At 39.3% G+C, this 19840-nt stretch overlaps 1 protein-coding gene across 2 annotated transcripts in view; it reads right to left on the bottom strand.

Moving 5' to 3' along the window:
- Nucleotides 1–19840, bottom strand: part of Pou6f2 (POU class 6 homeobox 2) — a 339941-nt gene that overhangs the window by 299342 nt on the left and 20759 nt on the right. The window lies entirely within an intron of this gene.

Here is a 19840-nt window from a genome sequence, read left to right as displayed (position 1 = left end):
CTTTTTTCTTTTTGCTTATGTGGTGCTGAGGAATCGAACCCAGGGCCTCAGGCATGCAAGGCAAGCGCTCTACCACTGAGCCACCTTCCCAGCCCTCCTGCTCAATTTTTCTTCATGGCCTTTGTCTTCATCTCAGGGATTCATATTTATTTGTCCCTCCCTCTTTTCCTTCCTTCCTTCCTTCCTTCCTTCCTTCCTTCCTTCCTTCCTTCCTTCCTTCCTTCCTTCCTTCCTTCCCAAATGGAAGGTCAGCTCCACAGTTCATCTTTCAATTTCTATAAAATGTTCCTGTTCCTTACTAAAGTTTCTAGAACATGATACACTCTAAATTCTGGTTGAATGAATGAATGGATATTGCTTGCCTAAACCAAGATAATATCAAAATCTCTCTTTATTATTTTAACATCTCTTTGGGGTAAGGAACCAGAGTTTCCTGTGAGGCACCGAATCTGTTCATCCTGGAGAGGGTGTGTGGGGGGGAGGGGGGAGCCAAGGGGAAGGGCGGCGTGGAATCTGCTAAAGCAGCCAGAGCCACAAGTGGTCATTGGCCACTTAAAATGTGCCAAATTCAGCTAGAAACCAGTGGTTTATGTCTATGATCCTAGCTACTTGGGATACTATGATCTGGGAGATTGTGGTCTAAGTCCAGTCTAGGTAGAAAAGCCTAAGACCTTCTATCTGCAAAATAATCAGCAAAAAACTTGGCTGGAGACATGGCACAAGTGGCATGGGACACCAACTGAGCAAGCAAGCCAAACAAGCAAAGCAAGTGGGCAACCCATCCTGAGGTCAACTCCCTAGTAAGGGGTAAAATCCCAATTGGAGGCACTGTCAGTGGGAACTATGTACAAAAAGGAAGACTACCGTGTTGGAAGAGTGGCTCTGGTGGTAGTGCACCAACCAGTGAGCAAAAGACTCAGAACCAAGTTCAAGGCCCAGCCCTGGGCAAAAGTAAATAAATAAATAAATACTGAATAAAGGAAAACACAAATCTCAACAGTTTTTAAAAGTTTGTGTATTTCGAAATTTAAAATGTGGCTGCCAGAAGGATTTAAATCACCCATGTGGTTAGCCTTGGCCATTGGATATTGCAGATCTAAAGCCCATTCACTTGTTTTTACTATCTTCAACCTATTTCTTTATCCTACTGGTCCTCTAGGTCAGCACATGTGAGGATGTATTATACCTATCTATGCATATTTTTATATCCATTTAAGGAAAGCTGCACATGTCATTGGTCTTGTTTTTATCCTATTGGTGGTAACATTGACGTGAAAGACTGGATCACCAGGCCTTCCCTTCCCTTTGCTCTGTTTTTCCCTAACCCTTTTGGATGTGAGAAAGCTTGCAATCTCGCCCACCCCACCAACCGTCACATTCCTGGATTATTATTACCATCTTGTACCTTAGCCAGGGCTGACTTCGGTGGACTTTGCTACAAAGGTGAACCCTCATGTACAGATAAAGATGTGTACACTCACTGTCTCATGTAAGAGCTGATAATGAGCCAGGCAGAAAGGAAAGCTGTCGCTTTGCATCGCATCAGAGTGACTCGAGCGATGTAAAGAAATTAAAAGCTCCCAGTGGCAGTGGATTCTATTCCTCTGTCATTAGCTGTGTGGGAGCGTCTGGCCCCATTCACGAGGCTGGAAGCCATGGGAGCCTCTGGTCCTCAGGGAATTTGCTGTGAATGCTGCCTTATGCCCCACTTCTTTTTAATACACAAATTGATACTCTTTGTTTTTCCAAAAAATATTATTTAGGTCCAGCGATTATGTATGGAGAGGGAGAAAAGAAGGAGCAAGAAAAAATAAGACAAGGAAAAGAGACAAAGAGCCAATGCATTAAACCCATCAATCAAGAGCAAAAACCAAAGTGCTACTTCCAGTGGATGTACATGCAAGAGTATATTTGTTTGTCTGTATGAGAGACCTTATAACAGAATGAATACAAAAATGTGATTTCTTTATAATTTCTTCCTTTTCTTGCTCTCTGCCTTTTTGTTGAATCTGGCCTGCTGAAAATGAATAAGACTAGCAAACTCAGAACTGATTCTTATTTCAGGCTCAGAAATATGAAAAAAAATGTAATATATTTTTAACAGAAAGTCTCAGAATATATGCTTCAATCTTGGAGTTTCAAAAAAGGCAGCGAATCAGGCAGAAGGACAGAAGGTTACAGATTAGTACTGGTCATTGCTCAGAGTACAGGTTATAAATAATAAAAGAGGAAAGGGTGAAGGACACTCGAATATAACTGGGACCCACAATGGAATAATCAAAGCAGAGAATCTAATTTCAGCTTTAAAAAAATACCATCTAGCTTGGGACGCTAGCTGTATAGGAATCTTTCTACTAATGCTCCGCATAGATACAAAACAGCCCACCTTGCAGGTTCATGCTTCAGAATTTCAAGACCACTACTGGGCCACTGGCAGAGTTTGGGGTTTACCAGTGTGGAATTTGTAGAGAAAATAAGAATCTTTTCAATGGAAATTAAGACATGATTAAAAAGAAGGAAAGGGAAAGGAAAAAGGAGTATAGGAAATACTCTTCTACCTACATCCAAGATCTATCCTTTTACATACTGTATAAATTCACAACACATAAACATTCTAGAAGACATCTAACAGGGAGAACTTCATACAAAGAGGAATTGTTCTGTCCAATTTATCAACATTTCTTTTTTATATAAGTTTTTTATTGTGAAAATACTGTACAGAGGGGTTACAATTACATGAGCGAGGTAATGAGTACATTTCTTATCCAGCATTGTTGCCTCCTCCTTTGTTTTTCCGCTATCATCCCCATCCCTTTCCTCCCACCTTACAACTACACGCTCCCCGCCCCTCCCCCCCCCGGCCTAAATTGTAAAGTTCGTTTTTCACCATAGTGTCTTGTATATCTCATTTTTACAATGGGTCAACCTGTGTCCTTATTTCAACATTTTGGTTTTTTTCCTTCCCCTCCCCAAATTATACAGACATCAAATACAGTGAAACAGCGGTTATACTGTGAGGGAGGAACATACAAAGCAACAAAAAAAAATCACATGGTACATTATAAATATGTTAGAAACAATAGCAAGAAAGAAAAAAAACCACTTGTGTCCCTATCTTGGGGTTCATTTCACTTAACTGCATCTTATCTGGTCATATGTACATAGCTTTTGACCTTTTCTACTTGTCCCAGACATTTCTATAAGCAATAAAATCTTTGCATTCTGCCCAACACCAATAGCAAAGAAAATACAAAAAAAGGAAGAGAGGAAAACTTAAGCCTAACCAAAGCTTCAAGATCCATTTACATTTCAGTTAATGGTCTCAACCAAAACATAAGCAAATCTGACTTCTGAAAATGTATCTTGTGTTGAAGAGACAGAATACTTGTACAACACATGACTGTTACTTAGGGGGTTGTATGTGAGTCACGTGATGTAGGCTCCCTGAACATGGTTGCAATCATGTTGCTATAAGACTCAGTCTAGACCAAGAGGTATTAATACTTGTGGCTGTTGCTACTACTTCTGTTAAACCCCCATTTCTGATATGAGAGCTCAGTGTGAGCCCTGACAGTATAGGAGCCCCAAGTAGGAAGAGAATCACTTGGAAAATTAAAGTTACCCTCTTCTTACTGAGTGACAATAACTAAAATAACAAAGATCAATGGTGTTCATGCTATCTTGGAAGTTACTCTTACGTATTTCAAAACACAATTAACTTTCTTCAGCTTTTTGAGTGAGGTAAGCCAAGAGCAAAGAGACAAATGGCACAGGGCTCCCTGATATGTGGATGTTAAATACAAAATGCAAGGAGTTATGACAATATAAACAGAACCCAAGAAACAAAGGACCGCCACTCATCTTGTCATATCATTACTAAATGACCCCATGTTGTTGAGCATATATATGGTATATGTATACACACATCTGAGGGAAGCTAGGGGGAGGACACAGAATCAGAGGGAAATAGGAGAAAACTTATAACAGAGGGGCCCATCAGCTGCACTGGACATTGATGAAAACGAACTGAGCAGCTCAAGGGCAGCGATGGGAGAGAGGGAATGAGTGGGACAGAGGGAACAGCTAACACTAAGCAAAAGGAAAGAAATGTACATACCTCCCGATGTGGAAGAAATAGTTGTATTGTCAAAGCTCATAGAATTCACAAACTTTATAGACCATGATAATGACAATTTGCCTCATGAAGGTTAGAATGTGTTTGTGACTCTAAGTATCAATATCTTTCCATACTGTGAAATTTATGTAATCACTTATCCACACTACACATGAAAAAAAGACAAAGAAAAGTTGCTGATCACTTTTGCTTGCTACAATTTTATTTCTGAAAATGTGCAAAGGTAAATAGAATTTGTGTTATCAGAAAACCTCAGCAGGAGACCGAATATTGTAGCAAACTAACAAGTAACAGAAGAAGTGTTCTTCATTCCAACTACCCTTCATTCCTGGAGTGGGAGACAGGATTTACTTCGTGAATCTACACTATGTCCTCTCGTGCACGACTCAAGCCTAGCCCATGCTAGTGAGCTGGTGGCTTATGTCTATAATCTCAACTACTCAGGAAGCTGAGGTCTGAGGACTATGGTTTGAAGCCAGTCTGGACAGGAAAGTCCATGAGACTCTTTTTTTTGCTACATTTTTTAATGCAAAAATGTTGTACAGAGGAGTTACAGTTACATGAGCAAGGTAATGAGTACATTTCCTATTGAGCATTGTTACCTCCTCCTTTGTTTTCCCCCACCATCCCTTCCCTCCCACTTCCACAACTACCCCACTTGCCACCCCCTCCCTCCCTCAACGAGGTTGTAAAGATCATTTTCAACATAGTGTTTTGTACATCTCATTGTTACAATGGGTCAACCTGTATCCTTATTTAAGCATTTTGTTTTTTCCCTTCCCCTCCCCGAATTAGAGAAGTGTATATATAAGATGCAAGGCACCGGAATCAAATACAGTGAAAATAGGGGTTATACTGTGGGGGAGGAACATACAAAGCAACAAAAAAAATCACATGGCACAGTATAAATACTTTAGAAACAATAGCAAGAAAGAAAAAAGATATTTGTGTTCCTATCAGGGTTCATTTTGCTTAACATCATCTTACATGGTCATGTGTACATAGCTTTTGGCCTTTTCTGCTTGTCCTACACATGTACTAGTTATTGCAAATAAGGGAAGCCATGGGACCTATGTTTCTTTGGGCCTGGCTTACTTCACTTAATATAATTTTTCCCAAGTCTTTCCATTTCCTAACAAATCGGGCAATGTCATTCTTTCTGATGGAGGCATAGAATTCATATATATATGAGACACATTTTTTGATCCATTCATCTACTAAGGGGCATCTGGGTTGGTTCCATATCTTAGCTATGGTAAATAATGCTGCAATAAACATAGTTGTGCTGGTAGCTTTAGTATGGTCTTGTTTGTGATCATTCGGGTAAATGTCCCAAATTGAGTCAAAGGGGAGCTCTATGTGGAGTCTTTTGAGGAACCTCCATACTGCTTTCCAAAGTGGTTGAACAAGTTCACACTCCCACCAACAGTGCAGCAAGGTTCCCTTCTGACCACATCCCCTCCAGCATCTGTTGTTATTAGAGTTCTTGATTATAGCCATTCTAACTGGGGTGAGGTGGTATCTCAATGTTGTTTTGATTTGCATTTCTTTTATGGCTAGAGAGGTTGAGTATTTCTTCATGTGTTCTTCTTTCCTCTTCAGAGAAGTTTCTCTTTAAGTCTTTAACACACTTATTTATTGGGCAGTTGTTTCTTTGGAAGTGGAAGAACCTCCCATGCTCCTGGATTGGAAGGATCAACATCGTGAAAATGGCAATACTTCCAAAGACTACCTACAAATTTAATATGATACCTATCAATATTCCAGCCTCATCCTTCAATGAAATAGAAGAAGCAATCCAAAAATTCATATGGAACAATAAAAGACCGAATAGCAAAAACGATCCTTAACAGAAAGAGCAGTGCTGGAGGAATATTAATATCAAATTTCAAACTCTACTACAAAGCCATAGTAATCAAAACAGCTTGGTATGGGCACAAGGACAGAAATGAAGACCAATGGAATAGAATTGAAAACCCCGAAATGAACCTACAGACCTATAACCATCTAATCTTAGATAAGGGAACTAAAAAATAGAATGGAAGAAAGACAGCCTCTTCAGTAAATGGTGCTGGCAAAACTGGTTAACTATTTGTAGAAAACTAAAGCTACATCCTTATATATCACCCTGCACCAGAATCAACTCCAAATGGATCAAAGACCTCAGAGTCAAAGCAGACACCCTGAAAACATTACAGGATGGAACAGGAGAAACCCTAGGTCTCCTTGGCACAGGCCAAAGTTTTCTTAATAGAGATCCAGAAACACAACAAATCAAAGAATAGTTGGACAAATGGGATTGCATGAAATTGCAGCGCTTCTGCATGGCAAAGGACATAGCTAGCAAGATCAATAGAAAGCCCACGGATTGGGAGAAGATCTTCACTAGCCATACAACAGACAAGGGTCTCCTATCTAAAATATATTTGGAACTCAAAAAATTAAATCCCCCAACAACAAATCTCCATGAGAATCTTATCTCCAATTAACCAGCAAAAAGCCAGGGATGGAGCCCTGGCTAGTAAACCACTAGCCTTAGAGATAAAAAGCTCAGAGACAATGATCAGGCCCTGAGTTCAAATCTCAGTACTGGCATTAAAAAAAAAGATTAGCCTATGTGTTAGAGCTGAAGTGCTTTTATGCTTCTTTAGGCTTGTGTGATCACTGGCACTGTGTAGATAAAACTTATATTCATATCTAAATACTTATTAATTTCTAGATTTCAAAACCAATTGCTTGACTTTTTTCTTGACATATGTGAAGCTGCTGAAATGTCAGTGTGTACAACTGTAATAAAAGAATAAAACATAAAACAAAGGTCAAGTCGATGAAAGCTAGAACTACTCCAAGAAACTGGGAGAGGCCTTGATAACAGAGGCCTTAAGGATGCCCACAAAATTCTGAAAATGAGTGAGAGATAATGAAGCTATCATTCATGTATTTTAAATCTTGGTCATGCTGTCAAAGATAGTAGATGAAGCTCCACTGGTGTTTTGAAAACATCCCACATAAGCAAGGAAATGATTCTCTAATAGCTGAGGAAATTATGTGTAACTATATGGGATTACAAATTAAGAAGGGTATTCTGTTGTGTGCTGGTGACTTGCACTTGTAATCCTAGCTACTCAGGAGGCTGCGATCTGAGGATCACAGTTCAAAGCTAGCCAGGGCAGGAAAGTCCATGAGACTCTTACATTCAATAAACTACTTTTAAAAATGCTGCAAGTGTATCTGTGGCACAAGTGGTAGAGCAGTACCCTTGAGCCAAAGAAGCTCAGAGACAGCACCCAGGCCCTGAGTTTAAGGACCAGCGCACACATGGGTGTGTGCACGTGCACGCGCATGCGTGCACACACACACACTCACGCATGTATGCAGGTACGTATATAAGGAAGATGTTCTAATCCAAGTGTAACTCAAAGACAATGAAAAGTATGATTTTCATAAGCATCCACTCAAACACATGTTCTGGCTCTTATGCTGTGTGTGTTTTCTGTTTCTCTGAGGAAGCAGATAACCTTTTGGCTTTCCCTAGGGGTTGGGGCACATGTCCTCATTTCTTGTGGACCACGTGCCCATTACAGAACACACGATAAAGTGACAGCTTCTGCAGCCTGGATAATGAATCTATCTGCATCACTTGAACATTGACTGGAGATCTATTATTCCTGTCAGCCATGGTGACAGCTGATGTATGCACAGCACCTCTCATCATTTCCATCCCTGGACACCCCAGGATTTACATATGGGAAAACAGGAGATTCAGAGTAGTTAAGTAGCTCACTTAGATCACACAGCTTGCAGCTGATTAAATACAAAGCGCATCTATACTGATGATCCTCTCAATGTGCGTTCTTCATTGAATCCCAAACAGATAGGCCTAAGAAGCAGCTTGTTTAAAAATAAAGGGAAAAGAAATAAAGCATCAAGGGGAGGCAGGAGTCTTGCAATTATATGCATCCATAAGCTCTCTTTTTAAAATTTAAAATTTTAATGTATCTTTTTTGCATTTTATTGTCTGTAAAGGCAATGTACAGAGGTGCTACAGTTATATAAGTCAGAGAAGAGTACATTTCTTTTTGAACCATGTCCACAGGCTCTCTTTAAATATAGTTTCAACTACTTATTCTTCATGAGGTCAATGCTAAATTCCTTACAAACCTGATCACACACAGTGGCCTGTGAATATGCCCTGTCAACTTAAAGGGCTTCCTAAGTTTCTCTAGAAGTCTACTTGTCCAAAATTTCCCAGAGAGACCAGGTTTTGCTTCAGACCACACACTGTTTGTACTCAGTCAAGATGCCACCTGCACCATCTTCAAGTCATGTGAATTCTATACATCACTCACCTTCTAAACACTTAGGGAATGTTCATCACTTAAAGGTAGGTTTCAGAACAACGTTCAGGAAGTGCTGGATATTTATGCAAATTTCTAAACAAAGATAGGCCAACCAAAGGCATAAATTAACTAAGAAAGTGGCAAACCTACCATCTGCATATTATAACGCAATGAATGAGGAGGAATAGTGAGAAGCATGTATTTTGGCAGAGAAATAATGGCCGATCTTGTCTCACCTCACGTGGGAAAATCAGTTAGAAATCGTGAGTCTTAACTGTGCCACTTGAACAAAAGGAGTCTAGTGAGAGATAAGACTCTCACTAGAAAACATTTGGCACCGAAATCAGTGTTGAAGCCTTGTTAAACCTACTTGACAGGAAGTAGTACCCAAACTAACACTGAAGATGTTTGGTACCAAACCCAGCATCACTGAAGACTTACCTTCTTGATTACCAACTGGCAAAGGAGGGTGATTGTGTGCAATCCTAGGATGACTCACAGAAGGAGGATCATAGCCTGGCCAGTGTACACATGCACACGTTGAAAGTAGTTTGCTTTCTTGGATACAGTTGACTGGTGCAGAGAGAGGCAAAGTTGAGGCTGGCATGGGTCAAAGTAATGATCTTCATAGGAATCCCTGTGACTTTTCAACCTTTCTCATGGTACTCTCTTATATAGATAGATAGATAGATAGATAGATAGATAGATAGATAGATAGATAGATAGATATAGATATAGATATATAGATATAGATATATAATCATAAATATATTTATATCATAAGTATATATTGATATATATAAAGTAAAACCACAGTTTTACAGAATAGTATCCATACTTCTTATTCATGTGTTATGATGTATATTGACCTTTTCTTCCATGGGAATGGTGGGCTATATCTGTGTTGGAATGGCTAACAGCCTTCTAGAAGTTGAGCAGGGCAAGGGAATTGAGGCTCCAACCTTTATAAACCTAAACCTACTCAGAGCCTTTGTGTTCAGCCCTGTGGCTTCTCTTTGGCTGGAACCAAAACTTCTCTGTCTCAGGTTCCCTCAGAGAATAAAGCTCCTGTCTTCCTTGAATCTGGGAGAACCAGTCACCATCCAAGAGAGAAATAGAAAAGGTCTAGTCTAAGTGTTCCTTGTAAGTTCTGCAACCCAACTTCTTGCTTTGAGCAGCATTCTAACACTCCCTGCCCAGAGGCACCTGGCTCCCGCTTTCTGGTGTACCCAGCAAGCAGCAAGAAGGCTCACCTCTCTGCTGCTAAGTCAATTATTGCTCATTGCTCCCCTCTTCCAAAAATTGTGTCCACATATGGTATGCAAGGTCATTTCCTTACTTCCCTTCCCTGTTCTGGTAGGTTTGTGTTTTCCAGATTCCATTACGGCTATGCTTATTGGCTTCCAGTAGAGAATGGAGAAGAAAGGCATGCGATCAGTTTCCTATATTTAACTCAAGGTCTACTTCTGTGATTTTGGTTTTGGTTTGTTTGATTTTTTTTTCTAACCCTGGATGGTATCAGTACAGGAATTGATTTCCTGGGGAGGATAATGTTGTAACTGTAGTTTGCATTTCCTTGGGAGCATTTATATTTACTCTGTTTCGCTGCACACCCCCACCCCTAGCCCAAGCTTTCAGCAACCACAGGGAAGATTTATTATCATAATGATTTACCATGTAATGTGGAAGCAATAATTCATTTGCTATTAAGTAATTTTCTGGGTACACACTGCTGAATTCTTTTGAAACATACCTATCTTTCATAATGTATAAAATTGATATGCAACCCAACCCATGGGACTCGTGGCTATAATTCACTTCAAAATAGGAGCCTTCTTAGGTTTCCCATTCAGAAAAGGTGCCCAGTACCCAGTGTCATTGCAGAGAAATTGGAACAGGTGTTTTGTTTTTTTAAATTCACTCCCGAAACTTCCCCAAAGCTGACACATTGCCTAAAATTCAAGTGGCTTTAAATGATCTTTTCCTTAGGAGTTTCTCTCCTTTGTGTGTATGCCCTCTTGGGAGATGTTAACACAAAAACATCTCAGTGTAATCCAGAAAATTAAAGACTTCTGTTTGGAGCAAGGATGAGCATCAGAGTATCTGACACTGGAGGAAAGGGGGACTCATTTCACAAAAAAATAAGGAGGCTTAGCCAGGTGCCAGTGGCTGACGCTTGTAATCCTAACTACTCAGGAGGCTGAGATCTGAGGATCGCAGTTCAAAGCCAGCCCAGGCTCTTAACTCCAATAAACCACCAGAAAATTGGAAGTGGTGCTGTGGCTCAAGTGGTAGAGTGCTAACCCTGAGCTGAAGAGCTGAGGGACAGCACCCAGGCCCAGAGTTCAAGCACCATGACCAACAACAACAATAACAACAACAGCAAAAAGGAGGCTGCTAAGAGAATAAGAAGTCATTCCACACCCAAGGAGGGTGGCTATTCATGTCAGTAGCTAAGAGAGAAGGGTTTGAGGGTCAAGGAGATCTGAAGTCAAATCCTGACTCATTGAATGTCTGTGCAATGTTAGACAGTCTCTTTTTTTATCTCTTCATCTGCAAAATGGGTATAATAATACCTATTTCAAAGGATTTTAAGAATTAAATTAGATGTATGAAAAGTGCTCAGCAAGGTGTTTGGCTACTGATGACAACTCATGAACTCTCAGAAGATAGCAATCGATAATGACAGCAATCATAGCAATGATAACTTGCTTCAGAATTTCAAAAAGCGATGCCCGAAGTGTCTAAGAAAGATAATGCCCACACAAAGACTTGCAGAGTACACTATTCTATCCCCCTGCAGGACAATGAATGCTTCTTCTCATCTCTGAGCAGTCTCACCTACAGATGAGCACACACACACACACACACACACACACACACACACACACACACAGACTCATTCAAAACTGAACCTGATAAATTATAAAATAAGAAATTCCTTAACCTAGGTACAGTCACTTCTCTAGCAACATAGCTACATACACAGTGATTTTTTAATATGCTGTTTCACGTTACTTTACCCTAGGGCTATCATTCTTCTCTATTAAAAATGGTCACATCTAGCTGTGTGGGGCCATATATGCTTGGAATCCCAGGACTCAGAAGACAGAGGCAGGAAGACACCAACTTCAAGACAAGCCTGGACTATATAGAAAGACTGCATCTTAGAACAAAAACAACAACAAAATTTGGTGGCATACCAAAATACCAGGCTTGGACCTGAGTTAAAGGAAACTTGAGTTCATCGATTTCTACTTTGGGCCACCAAAACATAGACACCCCAACTTGAAGTTTATATATATATATATATATATATATATATATATATATATATACCTTTAGTAAATACAGAAATGTTTCTGGTTTCTTCCATGGAACCCAAGGAATCTTTATGGATTGGTAAGTCCTGGTCTGGCTTCCAAAGCCGTGAAGAAGTTTGCTGTGTGAGGGGAGAGTGATAGGCTTTGCCCCACACAGGGGACATGGGAGGATGGCAAGAAGAGACGGCTGATGGACGTTACCCTACTGAGAGCCCGATGTTTGGAAAGAAGGGAGCAGAGAAGGACAGATGAAATGCAATATGTCAGTATCTACAAAACAGCTCGGAAGGTGTTCAGGAAAGCTAAGCTAACTATTAAGACAAAAGGTACAGTTTTGTCTCACACCTCCAGACACTGCCCACTGTAGCTGCTCAGACCAGGCAGCCTGGACGGATCTGGCTCTCTTCAATGCCTTCAGGGTCCTGGGCACCAATCCAGCTGTCATAGTTCCTGTCTGTTAAAGAAGAGTAGGCTTATCATGCCTACCTAATATAGAATTATCTTTTCTGTCTTTTTATAACTGGGAATGTAACTACTGGTAATATATACTTAACTGTTAATGTGTATTTTAGCTACCTAAACCACTGTGATTTAGACATCTCAATTCAGAATACATGTCTGCATATAACGCAAACACACAAATAAATCTATATACTTACCTACCTCTCTGCATGTGTATGCACAAAAGTACGTGAGTACTGTGTTCCAAACTTTGAAGTAAAACTTGTAATTCCTCTTCAGCAAAGGTACATTGAATAATTTCTCCAATGAGCAGCACAAAAATTATTATTTAACATCAAAAGACAATAATCTTCCTCTGGTATAAGGTTTAGCACCTTCATTTTTATGGTGTTAAAACTATAATTCTGTACCTTACCAATGACAACTCATGAAATGAAATTCTTTGCCTTTAATCCTATAAAAAATCGGTTTCACCCCTTTTTTTTCAAGAAAAATCAACTTTTCATTAACTTGAAGCAATGATTTCCATGTGAATGATACTGTTTATCTGTATATTCCCCAGATTTGACCTTATTTCTTCTAAGAAATATGGAATATAGCTTTAGGCTTTTGAAAGAAAAGGGAGCTGGAGGAAGATTCTATTTGAATTATCTCCACCTAGCGAGGTTTTAAGACTCACCCACCCATTGACCCATGAAGGGTAAATGCTAAATTCCTGTAGTCAAATAGTATTTCTAACCCTGTGATGGGATGAATGAGCTTGCCTCTTATTTAAGTTATTGAAAAGTGGATAAGATTTTTACTCTTAGTTGCAATATGATAATCATGATGGCCATCACCTGGCTGTTAATAATGACAAAAATACCAAACACTTGGATTCACTGAGTCATTTCCCTCACAATCTTTATCTTTATGTAGGTAAGCCAAGCACTTTTCCCATGCCATTTCACGTCCGTGTTCAATATATGTTTACGTGTGCTGTATATACACTGGTATGTTCATCTTTTCTTTTTTGTTTGTACACTTTATCACCCAGAATGCTAAAAGCCCCCTTCCTAGATAAAACCATTTTTTTTTACTTTTACCCACAATAGTGATGCTTTTTTTATTGAACAAGAGACTTAAATACAGGTTAAACATTCTAAAATGTCATCCCCTCCATATGGATATCATATAAGTGAAGTAAGCCAGACCCAAAGAAACACAGGTCCCCAATAGAAAGCCCACGGAATGGGAGAAGATCTTCACTAGCCATACAATGAACAAGGGTCTCATATCTAAAATATATTTGGAACTCAAAAAATTAAATCCTCCAACAACTGTCCAATAAATAAGTGGGCTAAAGACTTAAACTTCTCTGAAGAGGAAAGAAGGAAGGCCAATAGACACATGAAGAAATGCTCTAACCATAAAGAAATGCATATCAAAACAACATTGAGATTCCACCTCACCCTAGTTAGAATAGCTATAATCAAGAACTCTAATAATAACAGATGCTGGAGGGGATGTGGTCAGAAGGGAACCCTACTGCATTGTTGGTGGGAATGTAAACTTGTTCAACCACTTTGGAAAGCAGTATGGAGGTTCCTCAAAAGACTCCACATAGAGCCCACTTTTGGGCATTTACCTGAATGATCACCAACAAGACCGTACTAAAGCTACCAGCACAACTATGTTTATTGCAGCATTATTTACTATAGCTAAGATATGGAACCAACCCAGATGCCCCTCAGTAGATGAATGGATCAAGAAAATGTGGTATATATACACAATGGAATTCTATGCCTCCATCAGAAAGAATGACATTGCCCTATTTGTTAGGAAATGGAAAGGCTTGTAAAAAATTATATTAAGTGAAGTAAGCCAGGCCCAAAGAAACATAGGTCCCATGGTTTCCCTTATTTGCAGTATCTAGTATGTGTCTGAGTCAAGCAGAAAAGGTCAGATAAGATGATGTTAGGTGAAATGAACCCCAAGATAAGGACACAAGTGTTTTTTTCTTTCTTTCTATTGTTTCTAATGCATTTATAAGGTCCATGTGATTTTTTTTGTTGCTTTGTATGTCCGTCCCCCATGGTATAACCCCTGTTTTCACTGTATTTGATGTTGGTATAATTTGGGGAGTGGAAGGGAAAAAACAAATTGTTTAATTAGGATACAGGTTGACCCATTGCAACAATGAGATGTACAAGACGCTATGTCAAAAAAGGAACTTTACAATTTAGGTGGGGGTGGTGGTGGCGGGGAATGTAGTTGTGGAGATGGGCAGGAAGGGATGGTAGGGGAAAAACAAAGGAGGAGGCAACAATGCTTGATAAGAAATGTACTCATTACCTTGCTCATGTGATTGTAGCCCCTCTGTACAGTATTTTCACAATTTAAAAAAAAACTTATTTTAAAAAAAAGAAACATAGTCCCATGGTTTCCTTCATTTGTAATAGTCCTAGCAGATGAGCAGAATAGTTCATATGACCATATAAGATGATATTAAGGAAAATGAACTCCAGTGATAAAGCCATTTCTTAAGAGACACACCCACTGAGCTCTGAATATTCAAACTATGCTTGGACCTAGACGAGAGCATCTTCCTTGACACTTTTTCCTCCATAGTGGCCATGTACTTGTCCCTTGTTCTCCACCTGGGCTTCCCCTCAGTGAACCCCGTGGCTCATAGTACTGAACCACATGAGAAACAGATGTGTTGAACAATTCTCTGATAAATGCCTCCATGTGGTGTGAATGGAAGTTTGGTGTAAGGTGGATTTTGTGGAAATGAGGTACTTTCCTAGTTTACAGAAAGTAGAGATGCAGCGTTTCTAAGACTGTCAATGAAGAGCCAATTTGCAATCAAAAGAAATGTAAGAAAATGACAGGATGATTTTCACTGTCTTTTAGGTTTCTAGATGTTGGTGAGTTGTTCAGTGGCTAGGCCTTTCAGAACCCCATCTTTGATAGCTCCTGACTCCTCAGCATAACTTGGTGAAAAACATCTTTAACTATTCCCTCTCCTTGCATATCTGATTTTTACTTTTTATTTGAGAAGAAAGCATGGTGGACTCCTGTAGTCATGATTCTTAACCCCAGGATTATGTTGTTTGCTGGTGGTGTTTCAAGGTTCTAGCAAATTCTAGCCATTCATTTTACTTACAGTGACTCTCTTTTCTATTCCTGATGCTTAAAGAAAATTAAAAAAATACAATATAAAATCTAAACCAAACCCGAGAGCTTTCTCACCTCTGAGCTTTTACAGACAATAATGGAAACTTAGCTTCATGAACTAGGGACTTAAAGGGGCCTTTCCTGAGAATAGTTACTTAGTTAAGTTCAAGAGAATGATATATTTCAGAAATTTTCCCAATCATTTTTAAGTGTTTTGCTTCTTTGTCATGTATATCCAAACTTACACAAGGATGAAAGTAGAATATCTGTGCTAGTTTTCTGATCCCCTGGAAATATTTTCTTCCTTTAAGAATAAAATTAAAATTCAGACATTTCAACTGTCTTATAAAAGCCAAGAATAGTTGATTAGGGGTTAAATATAAATATCGAATCCACAAAGGCGTAGAATGGTAGTCTTTCCTCAGGGGAACTGAAACTTTAGAGATCTGATTAGCATTGCTAATCAACACAAACCCTTTAAACACACACTTATTACATAGCTACATAGTCAGTTCTCATTAATATTCTAGGATGCTAGTCAAGTTTCATTTTTGTTCATTTGATCTACGAACTTTTTCAAGTGAAAACACTGATTGGGTGAATATAATTGGTCTCGAGGGGTGGGGGATGGATATGTTTTTTAAAGTAGGGGAGAAAGCTCATTCAATTCTTACAGTATAAGCAATTTCTTGTGGATACTTATGAAGTCACTTGACACTGGTAACAGAGCCTAAATACCTTTTCTCTTTTAACTAAAAAATTCTTTCCTTGTCTTGCACTTATCTTTGCCTATAGAATAACTGTACTGAAAAAGAGTAGACAAAAGGAATTTGTGACAACAGTTTCAACACTCACCAAAATACTACCCACAGTTAATTGAGTGAAGGGGTTTTGTGCCATGTGTTTCCTCTGATATAGTGGAGCTTCTTTGGTGTAGGATCACTTCTTTGACCTGGGCACCTATGACTCATGCCTGTAAACCCAGCTACAGTCTAGGAAAGCAGAGGGGAGGGGTAGGGCTGGGAGAGATGGGGAGAATAATGAAAGGGGTAACATTGAACAAGATGCATTGCCCTTAAAACTGATTTGAGCTGGCACCAGTGGCTCATGCCTGTAATCCTAGCTACTCAGGAGGCTGAGATCCGGGAATTGTGGTTCAAAGCAAGCCCAGGCAGGAAAATCCATGAGACTCTTATCTCTAGTTAACCACCAGAAAAGTGGAAGTGGTTCTGTGGCTCAAGTGGTAGAGCACTAGCCTTGAGCTGAAGAGCTGAGGGACAGCGCCCAGGCCCAGAGTTTAAGCCCCATGACCGACCAAAAAAAAGAAACTGATTTGATGGGAGGTAACCCCTTTGTACAACTATGTAAAGATAATGATGTGTGTGTATGTATATGTGTATGTATGTATATATATATATATATATATATATATATATATATATATATATATATATATATATAAGGAAAGCTCGACCTGAATTGGCAAGATTCCTCTCTGAGCTCTCTGGAATCATCAATTCACATTGAAATGCCTTCATCTAGCTCAAGGACAGCACCCAGGCCATGAGTTCAAGCCCCACAACTGTCCAAAAAGAATGCCTTCATCTGTGTTGTCACCTGTTCCATGGACATTTGCTACTTCATAAGAGATCCACTAGGTCTATCTCTCCAACATTTATCCCATGTCATTAAAATATAATATACAAGCAGAAAAGGTCAGATAATGTGATGTCAGGAAAATGAACCCTTAGATATGTATTTTAATTTTTTTTTCTTTCATGCATGTGTTTCTAACGCATTTATAAGATTATCTCTTTGTTGCTTTGTATGTCCCTCCCCAACAGTATAACCCTTGCTTTCAGTATATTTGATGTCAGTATAACTTGAGGAGGAGATGGGGAAAAACCAGTTGTTTAAGGATACAGGTGGACCTGTTGCAACAATGAGAAGTACAAGTTGTCATGTCCAAAACGAGCTTTACAACGTCGGTGCGGAGGGGGGGGGAGAGGGAAAGGAGAAGGATTGGGATGGGGGGGAGGGGGGAAGCTGGGAAGGGATGTGAAGGGTAAACAAAGGAGAAGGCTGCAATGCTTGGTAAGAAATGTACGCATTATCCTGCCCATGTAATTGTAACCCCTCTGTACAGTATGTTCACAAATTAAATTAAATTAAATTTAAAAAAATAAAAATAAATAAATAAATATAATATAATATAGACTAAGCAATTCTACAAAATATTAGAAGCTCATATGGAAGAATTGACTTTACAGAGCAAGCTGAAATGCTCAGTAAGCAAGTAGAAAGAATGTCTCACTTGTATGTGTGGTCACACCATATTAGTATCCATCAGAAATATTTTATTCCCTTCGAGATAGGATCTTAAGCTAGACAGCAGTATCTTGGATCAATACCAAGAAACACAAATGTAGTGATTTTGTATTTCTTAGCACCAAATGGTAATTGTAATTCTCATTTCATTCATAAAGTCATAATTAGTACAAAACTAGGAATTCCAATAGAGGGCAACTAAGGATGTCCAGAAAAATGTTTTGTTTTTGTTTTTTTTTTTACCAATTATTCATTTGACATTATCTTCTGGTTTTGACTAAGAACCTCTTATACTAGTGATCCAAAAGTAGGTATGTATTTTTTGTTACAAATTTCTAGAAAGTGCAGATGAATCTATGTATTAGCTAGGTGCTGGTGGCTCACGCCTGTAATCTTAGCAATTTAGGACGCTGAGATCTGAAGATCATGGTTCAAAGCCAGCCCAGGCAGGAAAGTCCATGTGACTTTTACCTTCAATTGACCAACAGAAAACCAGAAATGGTTCTGTGGCTCAAAACAGTAAGGCACTAGCCCTCAGCACAAAACCTCAGGGACAGTACTCAGGCCCCAAGTTTAAACCCTAGGACCACCACCACCAACAACAACAACAAAGAATATGTATTATCACATCCACAATACACAAATTTCTCCATCTATTTATTTTGTTGGGTTAATGATTTGGCATTAGGTTTGTTTAGAAAACAAACAATGAAATGAAAGGATGTGAATAGATGTAAGAGAGTAATCTCATATAGTTAATGTGAGAATAAGGGAATGAAGATGCATCTGTTATATCTGATTGTTTCTCTGAAAAAAAATTGAGGGATTCTAGGAAAATTCCCCGGTGGCACATTCCCTAATGTCGGAGTTGGAACATTGCTAGGCTGGAGCATTATGACAAAGTATCTCAGAGAGGACCTGGGTCAGAGGTCAGAGGGAATGGACACACAGGGAGGTCTGCATCTATCTTGATGTAAGATGGGAGCCATTTCTATGAACTCTCCAGCTGAGGACTGAGGGAAAGGTTAAGGTTGGTCCTTGGTAATTTACACTTTGGGTGCCCAGTCTACATCTCAACTAGCAACAAGGGTCAAAGTGGGAACTATTGAAGGAGTAGGGAAAAGGGAAAGAAAAAGAAAACATCTGAGCTTCTTTACCGATCTCCTAACTTCACAACTGCATGCATACTACCTATGCTATAAGCCAAGTCTTGCCAAGTGTTCCGTTCAGCACCATAGGCAAATGAGTTTAGCACTAACTCATGGTCCAGATTTAAAGTATAAGTAACTGTCAAGTGGCAAGCTGGGGAATTGAGATTGATTCTAAAATCAGACCTTTATTCCATTGTGTTGAAGCCATTTGTCCCTGCATGTTATATTCCAGCCTTTATCCCATTGCTCTGTGTTCCTGTAGGCTTACCTACATGGATTATTTCAAAGCTATTTCCTGCCCTCTATTTCAAGTGGGTTTTGTCAAGGGCAGGAGGTACTTTTCACTTTTACCTTTCCCATAGGATCTTCCTGGGATGATTGCATCTCTCAAACAAAGGTAATCCCTTACACACAAAGGAGAAAATTAGGGTCCCTGAGTGATAAGAACATCGTGTTATAAATTTGAGTTGGAGATAGTCCACTAGTATTTGTGATTGCTTCTCTATACTCGATCCAAACTTTGTAAATATCACTATTCACCAAACATTCCTCACTTTACTCAATCTGAGTATTCCAGATCTTCTCTGCTAGGACCCTGCTTTATTGAAACAATTACTGGGCTAGAGATGTAGCTCAGTGGTAGAACACAGGCTTTGGGTTCACAAGGCCCTGGATTCAGTTCCCAGGACCAATATTTAACTGCTTTACCACATATAAATATTTTGTTTATCTTCGGAAGCTGTTTATTTGAAAACAAAACATCTTCCCACTATCCGTTTGGCAATGTGTCTTAGCAGTGCTTATCTACCAGGTAATGAGAGGCTATAAAGTATTTAAAAAATTAGGAGGAGATGGGGAAAAACCAGTTGTTTAAGGATACAGGTGGGCCTGTTGCAACAATGAGAAGTACAAGTTGTCATGTCCAAAACGAGCTTTACAACG

The sequence above is a fragment of the Dipodomys ordii genome, unplaced genomic scaffold, assembly GCF_000151885.1.
Source record: "Dipodomys ordii isolate 6190 unplaced genomic scaffold, Dord_2.0 Scaffold161, whole genome shotgun sequence".
Taxonomy (NCBI): Eukaryota; Metazoa; Chordata; class Mammalia; order Rodentia; family Heteromyidae; genus Dipodomys; species Dipodomys ordii.
The sequence above is the reverse complement of the archived record's forward strand: the minus strand, read 5'-3'. Positions and strand labels throughout refer to the sequence as shown.